Genomic DNA, 15,292 nt, shown 5'->3' on the forward strand with positions numbered 1-15,292 from the left:
TGCCGTATAAAAATAAACAGTAATTAGATCTGCTTAACCCAGAGGTCAATATTTGCAAAGTTAGTTGTTTTTTTGCCAGTTTCTTCTATATATCAAATATAGTCCTATCTATAAGAAGACAACATCATTAACAACTTGTGACATTAGATTACATGCATTAGCTTATTTATTATTCTTTATTTATACAGCACTTATGTACTGTGCAGTAATTTATAGAAAATGTTTAAGAGTTTATTTACTAAGCATCAGGTTCTAAAGCCCAGTGCCTGTAATAGGATTCATGGCCAAAATTTAAAAGGACAATGATTACTGTATAATATGGTAGCAGAATACGGCTACTAAAGGCATTGCCCTTTTAAATATCAGGCATAAACATGATCGGAAGCCATATTTTAGAACATGTGCTTAGTAAATAAACCCCTTAATCATTAACAACAGACCCTGCTTTATTGGACCTTGCAGTCTTACCACAAGGATGGCTCTCCACAGGCAAATTCTCCTCTATCTTTCTTCATGCTTCTCTATCTTATCATTATGAAACAATTACTTGACCCTAGTGGCCAAATGTAATAGCCTGCATATTGCATGAGCTGGCACAATTTCAATGAGATTGTCACCAGATTTAAGTGCAAATTAGTTTAAAGGTGGAACCCATATAATACTGATCATTATTATCTGTGCCACTTGCACCAGCCATATGCAGTAAACCAGGTGTAATTACGCGTACGCACCCAACTACATAGCCTGTAATTCCATCTTAAGCCCTCACTGAATTTAGCCTGCATGAGAACCCCTAAGTTGACATGCGTTTTATTTGCATAAGACTCTGCATTGACTGTACTCAGCATACGCATACAAACTTTATAGAGCAGACAGGCCCAGTTTTTCTATATGGACCCCAGAGCAATGGTAGCATTTCTGTAGACACCCCAAATCTCTGGTGTCTTTATAATACCGACCAACCCTCCAATCTCTGGTGGCTTTGCTGAGCTGCACAGCTGTGGATGGTGCTAGCTGGCTTAGGGCAGGTTGGCACTATGGAAGTGGTACCCCGTGCTGTGTGTCTCCCCTACTAATATGCCACCAGCCCCCTTGCTGATAAAGGATAGTGCTCATTAGTGGAAAATATGTGACATCCACATGTTCTTTGTCCCCTGATTACTCCACTGCCATTCATTGTTCTAGGCATTTTTTTTATAACAGTTTTTATTGAAGCATCACATCAACTACAATAGTAATAAAATAAGTTCACATGTACAATCACACACACACAATATCAGTTACAATCAGTAACAATACACCCAGATATTCAGCTCCATATGGGTCCACCCATCAGCAGATTCATTACAAGGATATGGAAGAATCACTACAGCCCTGGACATTACAATGAAGGGTAACCTAACATTACAATACTATAGGTGGCTCACCCAGTAATAGTTGTGTTTCGTACCATTCCGTATTTTGAGCAGATCGTCTAATCCGTTTCTGAATATCTGATGGTAAAGTAGTTATGTAACTTTCCCAGGAGTCAAAGAACTTGGAAATCCGTTTATCCTTTTCTAAGATCATCTCCAGGTAATCCATGTGGAAAATGTAATGGAGGTTTCCCTTAAAAAGGGCATGGAAGGCGGGGAGAGATGAATCCATGTCTGCAGAATAGATTTATTGGCTTCAGCGCTGATTGCCAGCAGCAATTTTTTATACTCCTTGGAAACCCTTTGGCTGTCAAGTATAATACCAAAGGTTACCCATTCCGCAGTAAAGGGTATATAGTTTACAAGATGGTCAATGGAGTATTTCCGAACCTGCAACCAAAAACGCCTTATCATAGGTCATCCCCAACAATCGTGCAATAAATCCGCTTCTGGAATGCGGCATCGAAGACATTCGTGTGAATCAGACATGCCCGCGAGATATTGTCTATGAGGAGAGTAGTACGCTCTGTGGAATATGTTGAAAAAGAGCTCTTGGTATAGCGCAGATGGCAGCAAGCGACAGGAGGTTACCTAATTTTTAAGCAAGACCTGGCAGTCTAAATTAGGGAAGTCAGTCATACATTGTCGCACTCCTGTCCGAGTGGTAGAGGATCCATTGACAACCTTAGTAGTGTTCTAGGCATTTTAATAATGGAGAGGGCCCATGTGCAGGGTCTGTGTGGGCCCCCTCCTCTCTGACAGCGCTGTAGACTCTGGCTCTGTGTGATAGTGTACCGTGCATGTGCAGGTCTCTTGAAACCAGAGCCGGCCCTAACCAATATGATGCCCTAGGCAAGATTTTGTCTGGTGCCCCCTAGCACTGCCACTAGATCCGCCTCTGACCCTGCATCTCTTTCCCAGCACCATTACCCCTCACCCATAGCAGTCCTCATTTTGGTGCTCCTATCCCCTATATTTTAAATAGGAACAGTGCGCACATTCAGCTCAAAAAGGTTCGTGTTCATGCTGGGAAGGGACGATGGCCACACAATAGTACCCCCAATTCAAATTATGCCTCACAGTAGTGCAACTTTATTCACATTTATCATGCAATAGTGTCCCTTATTCACGTAACATCACACAGTAGTACCACTTTACCTTATATACATTACTCCTCACAGTAGCGCCCCTTATTCACATTACATTACACTGAATTGCTCCTTATTCATATTACACCACACCATATTGCTCTTTATGCACATTAGACCACACAGTAGTGCCCTTTCTATACGTTACGCCACACAATAGAGCACCTTATACACATAATGTCACACAGTAGTAATGAATTTATACACATAATACGACACAGTAATGCCCCCTGCACATATGACACACATTATTAATGTCCTTATGAACATAGGGGGTAATTCCAAGTTGATCGCAGCAGGAAATTTTTTAGCAGTTGGGCAAAACCATGTGCACTGCAGGGGGGGCAGATATAACATGTGCAGAGAGAGATAGATTTGGGTGTGGTGAGTTCAATCTGCAATCTAAATTGCAGTGTAAAAATAAAGCAGCCAGTATTTACCCTGCACAGAAACAAAATAACCCACCCAAATCTAACTCTCTCTGTAAATGATATATCTGCCCCCCCCCCCCTGCAGTGCACATGGTTTTGCCCAACTGCTAAAAAATTTCCTGCTGCGATCAACTTGGAATTAACCCCATAATACGCCTTACACATTATGCCAACCTTTATTAATGCTCTTATACACATAATGTCCCTTACACACATGCCACACATTATTAATGTACTTATACACATAATGACACACATAATGTCCCTTTCACATATGCCGCTAAATATTAAAGCACTTACACACATAATTACACACATAGTGCCCCTTACATATATGCCGCACATTATTAATGTATTTATACACATGACACACATAATGCCCCTTACACCAATGCTGAACACTACTGCACAACCAACCCACCAGCACACAGAACTCACATGGCTGCTAACACTGTGACCTCTGCCTCTGCTTGGATACAGATGTGTACTCATACATCTTGCCTCAATATGCCATGCAGCAGGAGATGCCTTGCGTGAGTCAGCTGGAAGTTCTGCTAACATTGTGCACCTTTTTTTGACGATAATGCGACTTATTTGCATTCCTATGTGGCTAGGATGCACAAGCAGCTTCCGCTGATTAAAATGATATGCGGCATGCCTATATTCTGTGCGCAACTGTAGCTGTATCTGCATATGAAATGCTACATTACAGTGATTTCCAGGAATTCACTGTAACGTAGCATATCATATGCAGATACAGCCGCAGTCACAAACAGAATATAGGCATGCCGCATATCATTTTAATCAGCAGAAGCTGCTGGTGCCCCTAGAAACATGGTGCCTGTGCCTTATTCCCGGGGACATCTCTATTGCACATGTGCAAATCACAGAGAAGATGGCAATCATGCCATTTTCCCAGCGCCTGCTGCCGTGGGGGAGGGGTAAATATACTTTTTTGGATGCAGGGTGTGTAGTATGCACTCTACTGTGTGCACCACACATCATGCATCCATTATACATACGCCAATGGTTTTAGGACTGTTTACAATTGTGTGTTAGGACTCCATGTTTATGTGGGGGATTATGACGGTTTTGTAACATTATCGTTATTTAGAATGTCAAATCTACCTTTAGTAAACACTGTGATTTTGACCAAAACACCTGAAAATCAGCTGCTTATTAAATCCTGCCCCGGGCGTCCACATCTGAACACATACTTCTAATATTACATATATCAAAGGCTTGAAGGCTACTTAAATAAGTACAGATAATCCTAAAATCCACCACCTAAATTTTTCATGTACTTTTCTATCAGATAATACAGGACGCAACAGCCTATTCTTATCACATCATGGATGTACAACAAGTTGGATTTGGTAACTCATAAGCAAGCTGTTCCGAGTTAACTGTGTTAGGCGGGTACCCACTGGCATACGAACAAAGCAAGTGTAAATACCAATGAAATCATGCAGTTGTTAACTTGTGATTTTACGGGAGGTGAATGGAGGTCACTCCACCAACATTAATGTGTTTAACCTAGGCTAATTGCACTGAATGGAATAGGCTGCATTCCGGAAATCAGTTTTGACATGTTAATGTCATAATAAAATGATAAACCATGATTCTGTAAGACAAAATCAATTTTGTAGCCACAAAATGAGTTATGTGTAATAAATGTGACACCATAGAAATGATTAAACAATATTTCATGTCTTGTGCAATATGATAGATTCTTTTTGGTGTGCAAAATAAATTGGACCCAAACGTTAAACCAACAATTAAACATTATGAGCCTGATTCTGATGTGGGAGCAAAGGATAAAAAAGCAAGTAACTTGGTAAAACTATGCTGCACTGCAGGTGGGGCAGATGCAACATGTGCAGAGAGATGTAGATGTGGGAGGGGCGTGTCCAAACTGAAATAAAAATTACAGTGTAACAATAAAGCTGGCCAGTATTGGTGGGCAACATGGAAAAGCAGTCAGTATTTACAGTGCCGCAACTACACATTTTTGCGTTATGTGCAAGAAACAGCATCGCGTGCAAAAAATATAGGGGTGTGGCTTCATGGGGAAGGGGCATGGCCACATAGCTCCCTTTTTTACACATTACGTTAGGCAGAGCTTCCTTTTACACAGTACGGCAGCACAGTCCCCTTTTTTACACATTACAGCAGCAGAGTACCCCTTTTTTACACATTAGGCAGGCAGTCCCCTTTTTTACACATTAGGCAGGCAGAGTCCCCCTTTTTTACACATTAGGCAGACAGAGTACCCCTGTCACGATCCGACTCAGCGTTCCAGGGCCAGATCCCAGCTGCGTTGCTGACGTCCTCACTTCACATCTCCTCCCTGTGACCCCGCAGCGCTGTCCCAGCAGTTTCATAGTCTGAGTTGTTGAATCCAAAAATGGCGTCTCCAGCCCTCCGTGGCCTCCGCCACCATTACTGTAATTTCACCACATGGTTTCACAAACTGACTTTCCCTCCAAATGCTAAACATGGGCGCAGCCATGTTTTTTTAGTCACATGCTATCTCTGCACCTATCCACTGCACTGCTGAACTCTGCATAATGGATCAGCCAATGTCTGCCTCACAGCAGGTATAAATATCCTGTGCCTGGTCCAGGAAGTTGTCAGTGCTTTGGTTGTCATACCAAGTGTATCCAGTCTCTGCTTCTTGTGGTTGATTTGCTAAGCTCCAGGTATTTCCAGCTCCTCTCTTCACTCCACCTGAGACCCACACCAGTTACCACCTTGCGGTGCAGCCTGACTCTGCAGTGTCCTCACTGCACCCTGCGACTGGCAGTTCCCTAACACCGGCTTCCAGCGTCTGGCTTTCAGCGGTGTCCAGTCTCCTGTTGCCATCGGTGCTCTGCCATAGGTTTCCAGATATCATCGGTGCTCCGCCATCGGTTTCCAGATACCATCGGTGCTCCGCCATCGGTTTCCAGATACCATCGGTTTCCAGATACCATCGGTTTCCAGATACCATCGGTGTTCCTTCACCGATCCCTAGCATCATCAGTGCCATTCAACTGTTCTCCGGCTACATTGGTTCACCAGCACTTCCACACAGTTCATCAACTGGTCCGTTCTATCCGGCAAACTCGGCAGTCCATTTACTCCACAGTACTTCCAGCCACCAGTATAACATCAGCTGGTCAGTTCCTGTCTTTTATTTCATTACTCAGCGATGGGTGTTGGTAAAAAGGACTTTCCATCTCCTAGTCTCCCAAGACTGTCTTGTTATAGATACCGCACCTAAGGACATCCCATCCACTACTGCATTCTTTAGAACTGTGTACTGTATTCGTTCATTTACCATATCTGAATACTGCAACTGCCGATGTACCATGTGAACTGTGTTAAATAAAAACTCATTAACTTTTCTCCTGTTGTCGTGGTCACGCCTTTGGGCATTGGTACTGCAAGCTCATCTGCATGTTTAGGAGTCACATATTGCCTCCCAGGTTTACATACACCTCAGCCACTACAACTGAGGCTTCCCCTGGTCAGCACCAGCCCTCAGTTGTGACAGTAAGCACTGACCCAATGGATCCGGCCGGAGATCAGGTCCAAGCGACCAGGCTGATGCAAGAACTGGCAGCCCGTCTTGAACATCAGGAGGCTGCACAAGGCCATGTTATCCGCTGTCTCCAGGACCTCTCCTCTCGGCTGGATGGAATTCAGGGGTATCCAGTGTGTCGACTACAGTACCTGCGGTGGTAACCCCACCCACCATACCCGTTTCTGCTCCACGTCTCCACTTGCCGACACCTGCTAAATTTGATTGGTCCCCAAATGCCTGCCGGGGATTCTTAAATCAGTGTGAGATTCATTTCGAGTTACAGCCTGGCAGTTTTCCAACTGACCGCACCAAGGTTGCCTACATCATCTCCCTCCTCAGTGGCTCCACCCTCAATTGGCATCACCCATATGGGAGAGATCAGATGCTCTGCTGTCTTCCTATACAGAGTTCGTGGCAACATTCAGGCGCATCTTCGACGAGCCAGGTCGTGTGACATCAGCCTCCTCTGAAATCCTACGGTTATGCCAGGAATCACGTACAGTCGGCCAATATTTGATACAGTTCCAGATTTTGGCATCTGAACTTTCCTGGAATGATGACCGTCTTTATGCAGCCTTTTGGCATGGCTTGTCTGAACGTATCAAGGATGAGCTCGCTACCAGAGACTTACCTTCAAAGCTGAATGAGCTCATATCTCTCTGCACTAAGGTCGATCTACGGTTCCGTGAAAGGGCAATTGAGCGAGGAAGGTCTTCATTTCCTAAGACTCCTACCACTCCTCCTCCTCGTCAGCCATCTCCGCCCAAGGATGAACCTATGCAAATAGGTCACTCTCGTCTGTCTCCAGCAGAGCGTAGAAGACGGCTATCCGAACGTCTCTGCTTGTACTGTGCTGCACCTTCTCATGTCATCAACGCTTGTCCCAAGCGTCCGGGAAACTCCAAGTCCTAGCTCGCCAAGGAGAGGGCCGGCTAGGAGTAATGAATTCCTCTCCATCTTCAAATGACTGTAACCTCCCAGTCTCGCTTCAAGTGGCACAGCGCACTAGGAATCTCATTGCTCTGTTAGACTCTGGAGCAGCTGGGAACTTTATGACCGAGAGATACGTCAAGCGGTGGTCCCTACCCACTGAGAGACTTTCGTCTTCCATATCCTTGACTGCCGTGGATGGCAGCAGGATTTCCGATGCAGTCATTACCTCTAAGACCATATAGCGCTAGAATTCTATTATTACCTCTAAGACCCTGCCTATCCGTCTGAAGGTAGGAGCCCTTCATTGTGAATTGATTTCCTTCCTGGTGATCCCAAAGGCCACTCACCCTGTGGTTCTAGGCCTTCCATTGCTTCGTCTTCATAATCCTCAAATTAATTGGAGAACTACACATATCCTGGCATGGGGTTCCTCCTGCTCTGAGACCTGTCTTTCTAAAGTCCTCCCAGTTTGTACATCTTCCTACAAGTCTTCAGATATTCCGCCTCTTCCATACCAAGACTTCACAGATGTTTTTAGCAAGTCCTCTGCCGGTATTCTTCCCCCTCATAGGGAATGGGATTGCCCTATTGACCTTATTCCGGGGAAGACTCCACCTCAGGGACGCATATATCCATTGTCGTTACCAGAAACTCATTCCATGGAAGAATACATTAAAGAAAACCTAGCTAAAGGGTTTATCCGGCCTTCTTCCTCTCCAGCTGGCGCAGGCTTCTTCTTCGTAAAGAAGAGAGACGGTGGCCTGTGGCCCTGTATTGATTACCGTGGTTTGAACGACATCACTGTGAAAAATCGGTACCCTCTGCCTCTCATCACCGAGCTATTCGACTTCGTCAGTGGGGCCACCGTCTTCACGTAGTTAAATCTGAGGGGTGCCTACAACCTCATCCGGATCCGAAAGGGTGACGAGTGGAAGGCCGCATTTAACACCCGTGATGGACATTACAAGTACCTCGTCATGCCTTTCAGACTCAGTAACACTCCAGCTGTATTTCAACACTTCGTGAATGAAATCTTCCGAGACATCCTCTATCGTCATGTTGTGGTCTATCTCGATGATATCCTCATCTTCGCTAATGACCTGGAGGAACATCGCTTCTGGGTCAAGGAGGTCCTGTCCCGTCTCTGTGCCAACCATCTTTATTGCAAGTTGGAAAAATGCGTTTTTGAAGTCAAATCCATTCCGTTTCTAGGATACAGTGTGTCCGGTTCTGGGCTAGAGATAGACTCTGAGAAACTTCAAGCTATTTAAGATTGGCGGATACCTACAACCCTCAAAGGTGTCCAGAGATTCCTAGAATTCACCAATTACTACAGGAAATTTATCTGAGACTTTTCCACTATTGTGGCGCCTGTCACAGCCCTTACCAAAAAGTGTGCCAATCCTTCCAAGTGGTCTGAGGAAGCTACTCGAGCTTTCCACCTTTTGAAACATAAGTTTGTCTCTGCTCCAATCTTGAAACAGCCAGATACCAGCTCGCCCTTCACCTTGGAGGTAGATGCCTCTTCCATTGGAGTGGGTGCAGTCCTGTCGCAAAGAGACAACGACGGCCACTTGCATCCTTGCGGCTTCCTCTCATGAAAGTTCTCTCCTGCTGAGCGCAAATACGCCATTGGCGATCAAGAACTTTTGGCTATCAAACTAGCTCTGGAAGAGAGGAGATATTTGTTAGAGGGAGCTTCTCATACCATCACCATTCTGACGGACCATAAGAACCTCCTGTATTTAAAGGGCGCTCAATGTCTCAATCCTCGCCAAGCCAGGTGGGCACTTTTTTTTTCCAGGTTTAACTTCAAACTTCAGTTTTGTCCAGGGTCACAGAATCGTAAGGCTGATGTCCTTTCCCGCTCTTGGGAGCAAGAAAATGAGTCTGAGTCTACTGACAAGCATTATATTATTGATCCAGTGGCATTCTCCGCAGTGAGGATGGACTCTATGCCCCCGCCAGGGAAAAGCCTTGTAAAACTGGCTCTCAGAAGGAAGCTCTTGCAATGGGCACTTTCCTTTCGCTTCGCCGGACACGCGGGCATTCAGAAGACCTTAGAGTTCATTTCCAGATCACACTGGTGGCCAACCCTGAAAAAGGACATTACAGAATTTGTTGCATCCTGCCCTAAGTGTGCCCAACACAAAGTACCTCGCCAGTCGCCCGCTGGGCAACTGGTTCCTCTATCTGTTCCTCATCATCCATGGACCCATTTATCAATGGACTTTGTTACAGACCTTCCCGAGTATAACAAGTATAATACCATCTGGATGGTAGTTGACCGGTTCACCAAGATGGCTCATTTCATTACTCTCACCGGTCTTCCGTCAGCTTCCAAATTGGCTCAAGTCTTCATCCAGGAGATCTTCAGACTACATGGCCTCCCTGAAGAGATAATTTCTGACAGAGGTGTTCAGTTTGTAGCCAAGTTCTGGCGAAGTATATGCCTGGCACTCCAAGTAAAGTATAAGTTTTCTACAGCTTATCACCCTCAAACCAACGGTCAAACTGAGAGGGTGAATCAAGACTTGGAGGCCTTTCTTCGTATCTACGTATCTTCTTCCCAAGATGACTGGGTTCAACTTCTCCCCTGGGCCGAATTTTGTCATAACAATCAGTACCATTCTTCATCCTCTTCTACGCCATTCTTCACCAACTACGGGTTCCACCCAAAGGTCCCTGAATTTCAACCGCTTCCAGCAACATCTGTGCCTGCAGCTGATATCACTCTACGTCAGTTTTCAAATAACTGGAAGAATGTTCGGGCAGCTCTTCTAAAAGCATCCTCTAGGTACAAGAAGTTTGCAGATAAGAAGCGTAGGGCAATTCCTGCCCTCAGAGTTGGTGATCGTGTTTGGCTGTCTACAAAGAATCTAAGACTCAAAGTTCCAAGTATGAAGTTTGCTCCCCGCTATATTGGTCCTTTTTTAATTGAACAAGTCATCAATCCAGTTGCTTACAAGCTTAAGTTACCTCCATTCCTGAAGATTCCCAGGACATTTCACATTTCACTTCTGAAACCAGTGATCCTGAACCGTTTCCATTCAGCGCTCCCCTCTGTACCTAAAGTTCAGACTCAACGAGGTGTTGAGTATGAGGTTGCCAAGATCCTGGATTCACGCTTCCGGTATGGTCATCTTCAGTACCTGATTGACTGGAAGGGCTATGGCCCTGAGGAACGTTCCTGGACTAATGCCTTGGATGTTCATGCTCCTAAATTGGTCCAGGATTTCCACATCAGATTTACTCTGAAGCCTAAGAGGTGTCCTGGGGCCACTCCTAAAGGGGGGGTGCTGTCACAATCCGGGTAACTGGACACCATTATTTATCTTTCAAGTGTCTCCTGAGGCTGGCCCAGCGTTCCAGGGCCGGATCCCAGCTGCGCTGCTGACGTCCTCACTTCACATCTCCTCCCTGTGATCCCACAGCGCTGTCCCAGCAGTTTCATAGTCTGAGTTCTGGAATTCTAAAATGGCGTCTCCAGCCCTCCGCGGCCTCCGCCGCTATCCCTGTGGCTTCAGCATGTAAATAATCAGATATGGCGTCTCCTGCCCTCCGCGCCCATTACTGTCATTTCCCCACATGGTTTCACAAACTGACTTTCCCTCCAAATGCTAACCATGGGCGCAGCCATGTTTTTTCATTCACATGCTATCTCTGCACCTATCCACTGCACTGCTGAACTCTGCATAATGGATCAGCCAATACCTGCCTCACAGCAGGTATAAATATCCTGTGCCTGGTCCAGGAAGTTGTCAGTGCTTTGGTTGTCATACCCAGTGTATCCAGTCTCTGCTCCTTGTGGTTGATTTGCTAAGCTCCAGGTATTTCCAGCTCCTGTCTTCACTCCACCTGAGACCCACACCAGTTACCACCTTGCGGTGCAGCCTGACTCTGCAGTGTCCTCACTGCACCCTGCGACTGGCAGTTCCCTAACACCGGCTTCCAGCATCTGGCTTTCAGCGGTGTCCAGTCTCCTGTTGCCATCGGTGCTCTACCATAGGTTTCCAGATATCATTGGTGCTCCGCCATTGGTTTCCAGATACCATCGGTGCTCCTCCATCGGTTTCCAGATACCATCGGTGAGCCGCCATCGGTTTCCAGATAACATCGGTGTTCCGTCATCGATTCCTAACAACCACCGATCCCTAGCATCATCAGTGCCATTCAACTGTTCTCCTGCTACATTGGTCCATCAGCACTTCCACACAGTTCATCAACTGGTCCGGTAACTCGGCAGTCCATTTACTCCGCAGTACTTCCAGCCTCCTGTATAACATCAGCTGGTCAGTTCCTGTCTTTTATTTCATTACCCAGCGGATGGGTGTTGGTAAAAAGGACTTTCCATCTTTTAGTCTCCAAGACTGTCTTGTTATAAATATCGCACCTAAGGACATCCCAGCCACTGCTGCATTCTTTAGAACTGTGTACTGTATTCGTTCATTTACCATATCTGAATACTGCAACTGCCGATGTACCATCTGAACTGTGCTAAATAAAAACTCATTAACTTTTCTCCTGTTGTCATGGGCACGCCTTCGGGCATTGGTACTGCAAGCTCATCTGCATGTCTAAGAGTCCCATATTGCCTCCTAGGTTTACATACACCTCAGCCCCTACAACTGAGGCTTCCCCTGGTCAGCACCAGCCCTCAGTTGTGACACCCCCTTCTTTACACATTAGGCAGGCAGAGTCCCCCCTTTTTTACACATTAAGCAAGCAGAGTACCCCTTTTTTTACACATTACATCAGCAGAGTCCCCCTTTTTTACACATTAGGCAGAGTCCTCCTTTTTTTACACATTAGGTAGGCAGAGTCTCCCTTTTTTACACATTACAGTAGCAGAAACCCCTTTTTTACACATTAAGCAAGCAGAGTCAACCTTTTTTTTACACATTACATCAGCAGAGTCCCCTGTTTTTACACATTAGGCAAGCAGTCCCCATTTTTACACATTAGGCAGGCAGTCCCCTTTTTTTTACACAATAGGTAGGCAGAGTCCCCCTTTTTTACTTATTACAGTAGCAGAGTCCCCCTTTTTACACATTAGGCAGGCAGTCCCCCTTTTTTGCACATTAGGAAGGCAGTCCCCCTTTTTTACACATGGGTGGTCATTCCGAGTTGTTCGCTCGTTGCCGATTTTTGCTATGCTGCGATTTGTTGCTAAATGCGCATGGTACACAGAGCGCATGCGCTAAGTTATTTAACACAAAACTTAGTAGATTTGCTGGTGTTCATGCTGCACTTTTCAGTCGCACTGCTGATCGGTGAATGATTGACAGGAAAGGGGCGTTTCTGGTTGTTAACTGAGCGTTTTCCGGGAGTGTGCTAAAAAACGCAGGCGTGTCAGGAAAAAACGCGGGAGTGTCTGGAGAAACAGGGGAGTAGCTGGCCGAATGCAGGTCGTGTTTGTGACGTCAAACCAGGAACTAAACGGACTGAGCTGATCGCAATCTAGGAGTAGGTCTGGAGCTACTCAGAAACTGCAAGAAAATATTTAGTAGCAGTTCTGCTACTCTTTCATTCGCTATTCTGCTAAGCTAAGATACACTCCCAGAGGGCGGCGGCCTAGCGTTTGCAATGCTGCTAAAAGCAGCTAGCGAGCGAACAACTCGGAATGACCACCATTATGGCAGTAGAGTCCCCCTTTTTTACATATTGCAGTAGCAGAGTCCCCCTTTTTAACACATTAAGCAAGCAGAGTCCCCTTTTTTACACATTAAGCAAGCAGAGTCCCCCTTTTTTACACATTAGGCAGGCAGAGTCCCCCTTTTTTACACATTAGGCAGGCAGAGTCCCCCTTTTTTACACATTAGGCAGGTAGAGTCCCCCTTTTTACTCATTAAGAAAGTAGAGTCCACCTTTTTTTTACACATTACATCAGCAGAATTTCACTTTTTACATATTAGGCAGGAAGTCCCCCTTTTTGACAGATCAGGCAGGCAGAGTCCCCCTTTTTTACACATTATGGCAGTAGAGTCCCATTTTTTACACATTACAGTAGCAGAGTCCCCCTTTTTTACACATTAAGCAAGAAGAGTCCACCTTTTTTTTTTACAAATTACATCAGCAGAGTACCCATTTTTTACACATTAGGCAGGGTCCCCCTTTTTTACACATTAGACAGGCAGAGTCCCCTTTTTTTACACATTACAGTAGCAGAGTCCCCCTTTTTACACATTAAGCAAGCAGAGTCAACCTTTTCTCCTGCAGGGTCCACAGGGTGTCCACAAGATACATTGGGATATTGTTGAGCGACAGTGGATCTTGCACCAATCGGTCAAAGCTTTCTGGCTACCCATCAAGCAGTGGGTCCATCCATATAGCCCCGCCTCCTGGCTCAGGCAAACCAGTTTGTTGTTTGATGCGGCAGGAGCCGTACCATGGTCTAAGGGCTGCTGGTTTTTTAGCAGCCATAAGCTTTTTTATTTTATTTTTATAGTCTTACTATTTTTTCTGAGTGATCTTTCTAAACAGCGTCTTATACGTACCTTAGAAAGAGTCGCTCTGGGGGGCGTGGCTTGGACGTGGTTGGGAGCGGCTGGATCTCCGTAGAGCTCCGTGCTCAGGAGAGTATTTACCATCTAATACGTGCTCCCCTCGGCCGTGTCCTGCCTCACATACCATCTGCAAGCCTCCCTGGCTGCCGCTGATCTGCTTCAGGGAGAGGTGCACCCGCCGCTGTGAGACTGCGCATCGGGCCTGCCCGAAGCTCCGGACCGTGGCCTTGAGTTTGGCGCCACTGTGTCCTCACCCCCCGACTCCTTATCTGATTGTTCCTGGAGCAGCTGGTCTCTCCTGGGACATGCGGAGTCGGTGCCACCAATCTCCCAGAATGGGAGGATATATGACACGGTGGTGTTTGACCCTGTTCTAACCTGCCACAGGTATTGTGCTGCGCTGCTAGGCACCATCTTAACAGACTCCCTTTCCCATTGACTGTGCTGCTGTACCCACACTACCTCTAGCTACACACAGTTATTGTCCTCTCCCCTGTTATTGTTTTTCTGCTGCATTTTCTATATGGCCAGGAGATGGAAGCCATGTATCTTGATTTCCGATATCTGGAGTGAATCCCAGCCTCCAATGTGTGTTTTTTTTTTTTTAGCATTACAGTATACCTATGATTGCATTTTCCTTTTTTGTGTTCATGACCTGAGCCACCTTATTGATCTTTTGACGTCTTTCCTCCATCTATTTTGATATGGGTGTGGCGGATTGCCTGAACAATATATATATATATATATATATACTCGCTTCATTTGTGACTTTTATTGTTTCAATTGCTGAATCTACTATGGAAAATTTTGTGACACCTGCCACCCCAATAAGGTCCATGAGGGGGAAACAAGGTAAAAAGGGGGAGTTTGTTGCCGCATCAGACACTTTTGACTCTGAACAGGGAGGTCCCGTTTCATCTCAATCATCTCACATATGCATGACCTTAAGTTACGATGATGTGGTCAGAACTATAAATGCTACTATATCGCCGCTCTTGGATTGACAAGCTGCGCAATTTGCTGCCGCCAATCTCATTTGGATTCTTCTGACTTGCAAGTGGTGGATAACCAACATAAATTGGAAGAACAAGACCAAGCCCTTTATGAGTTACAACAGCAACTGGAGGAGGAGCGGAAACTTATGCTCCGCCTCTCTAACAAAGTAGATGATTTGGAGAATCGCTCAATACGGAATAATTAAAGAATCGTGGGTCTCCCAGAATCTGTTACCTGATCTTTATAAATTTTTATCCAGAGATCTTCTACAAATGTTGGATCTCCAGGACACGTT

Source organism: Pseudophryne corroboree, chromosome 6, assembly GCF_028390025.1.
Source record: "Pseudophryne corroboree isolate aPseCor3 chromosome 6, aPseCor3.hap2, whole genome shotgun sequence".
Lineage (NCBI taxonomy): Eukaryota > Metazoa > Chordata > Amphibia > Anura > Myobatrachidae > Pseudophryne > Pseudophryne corroboree.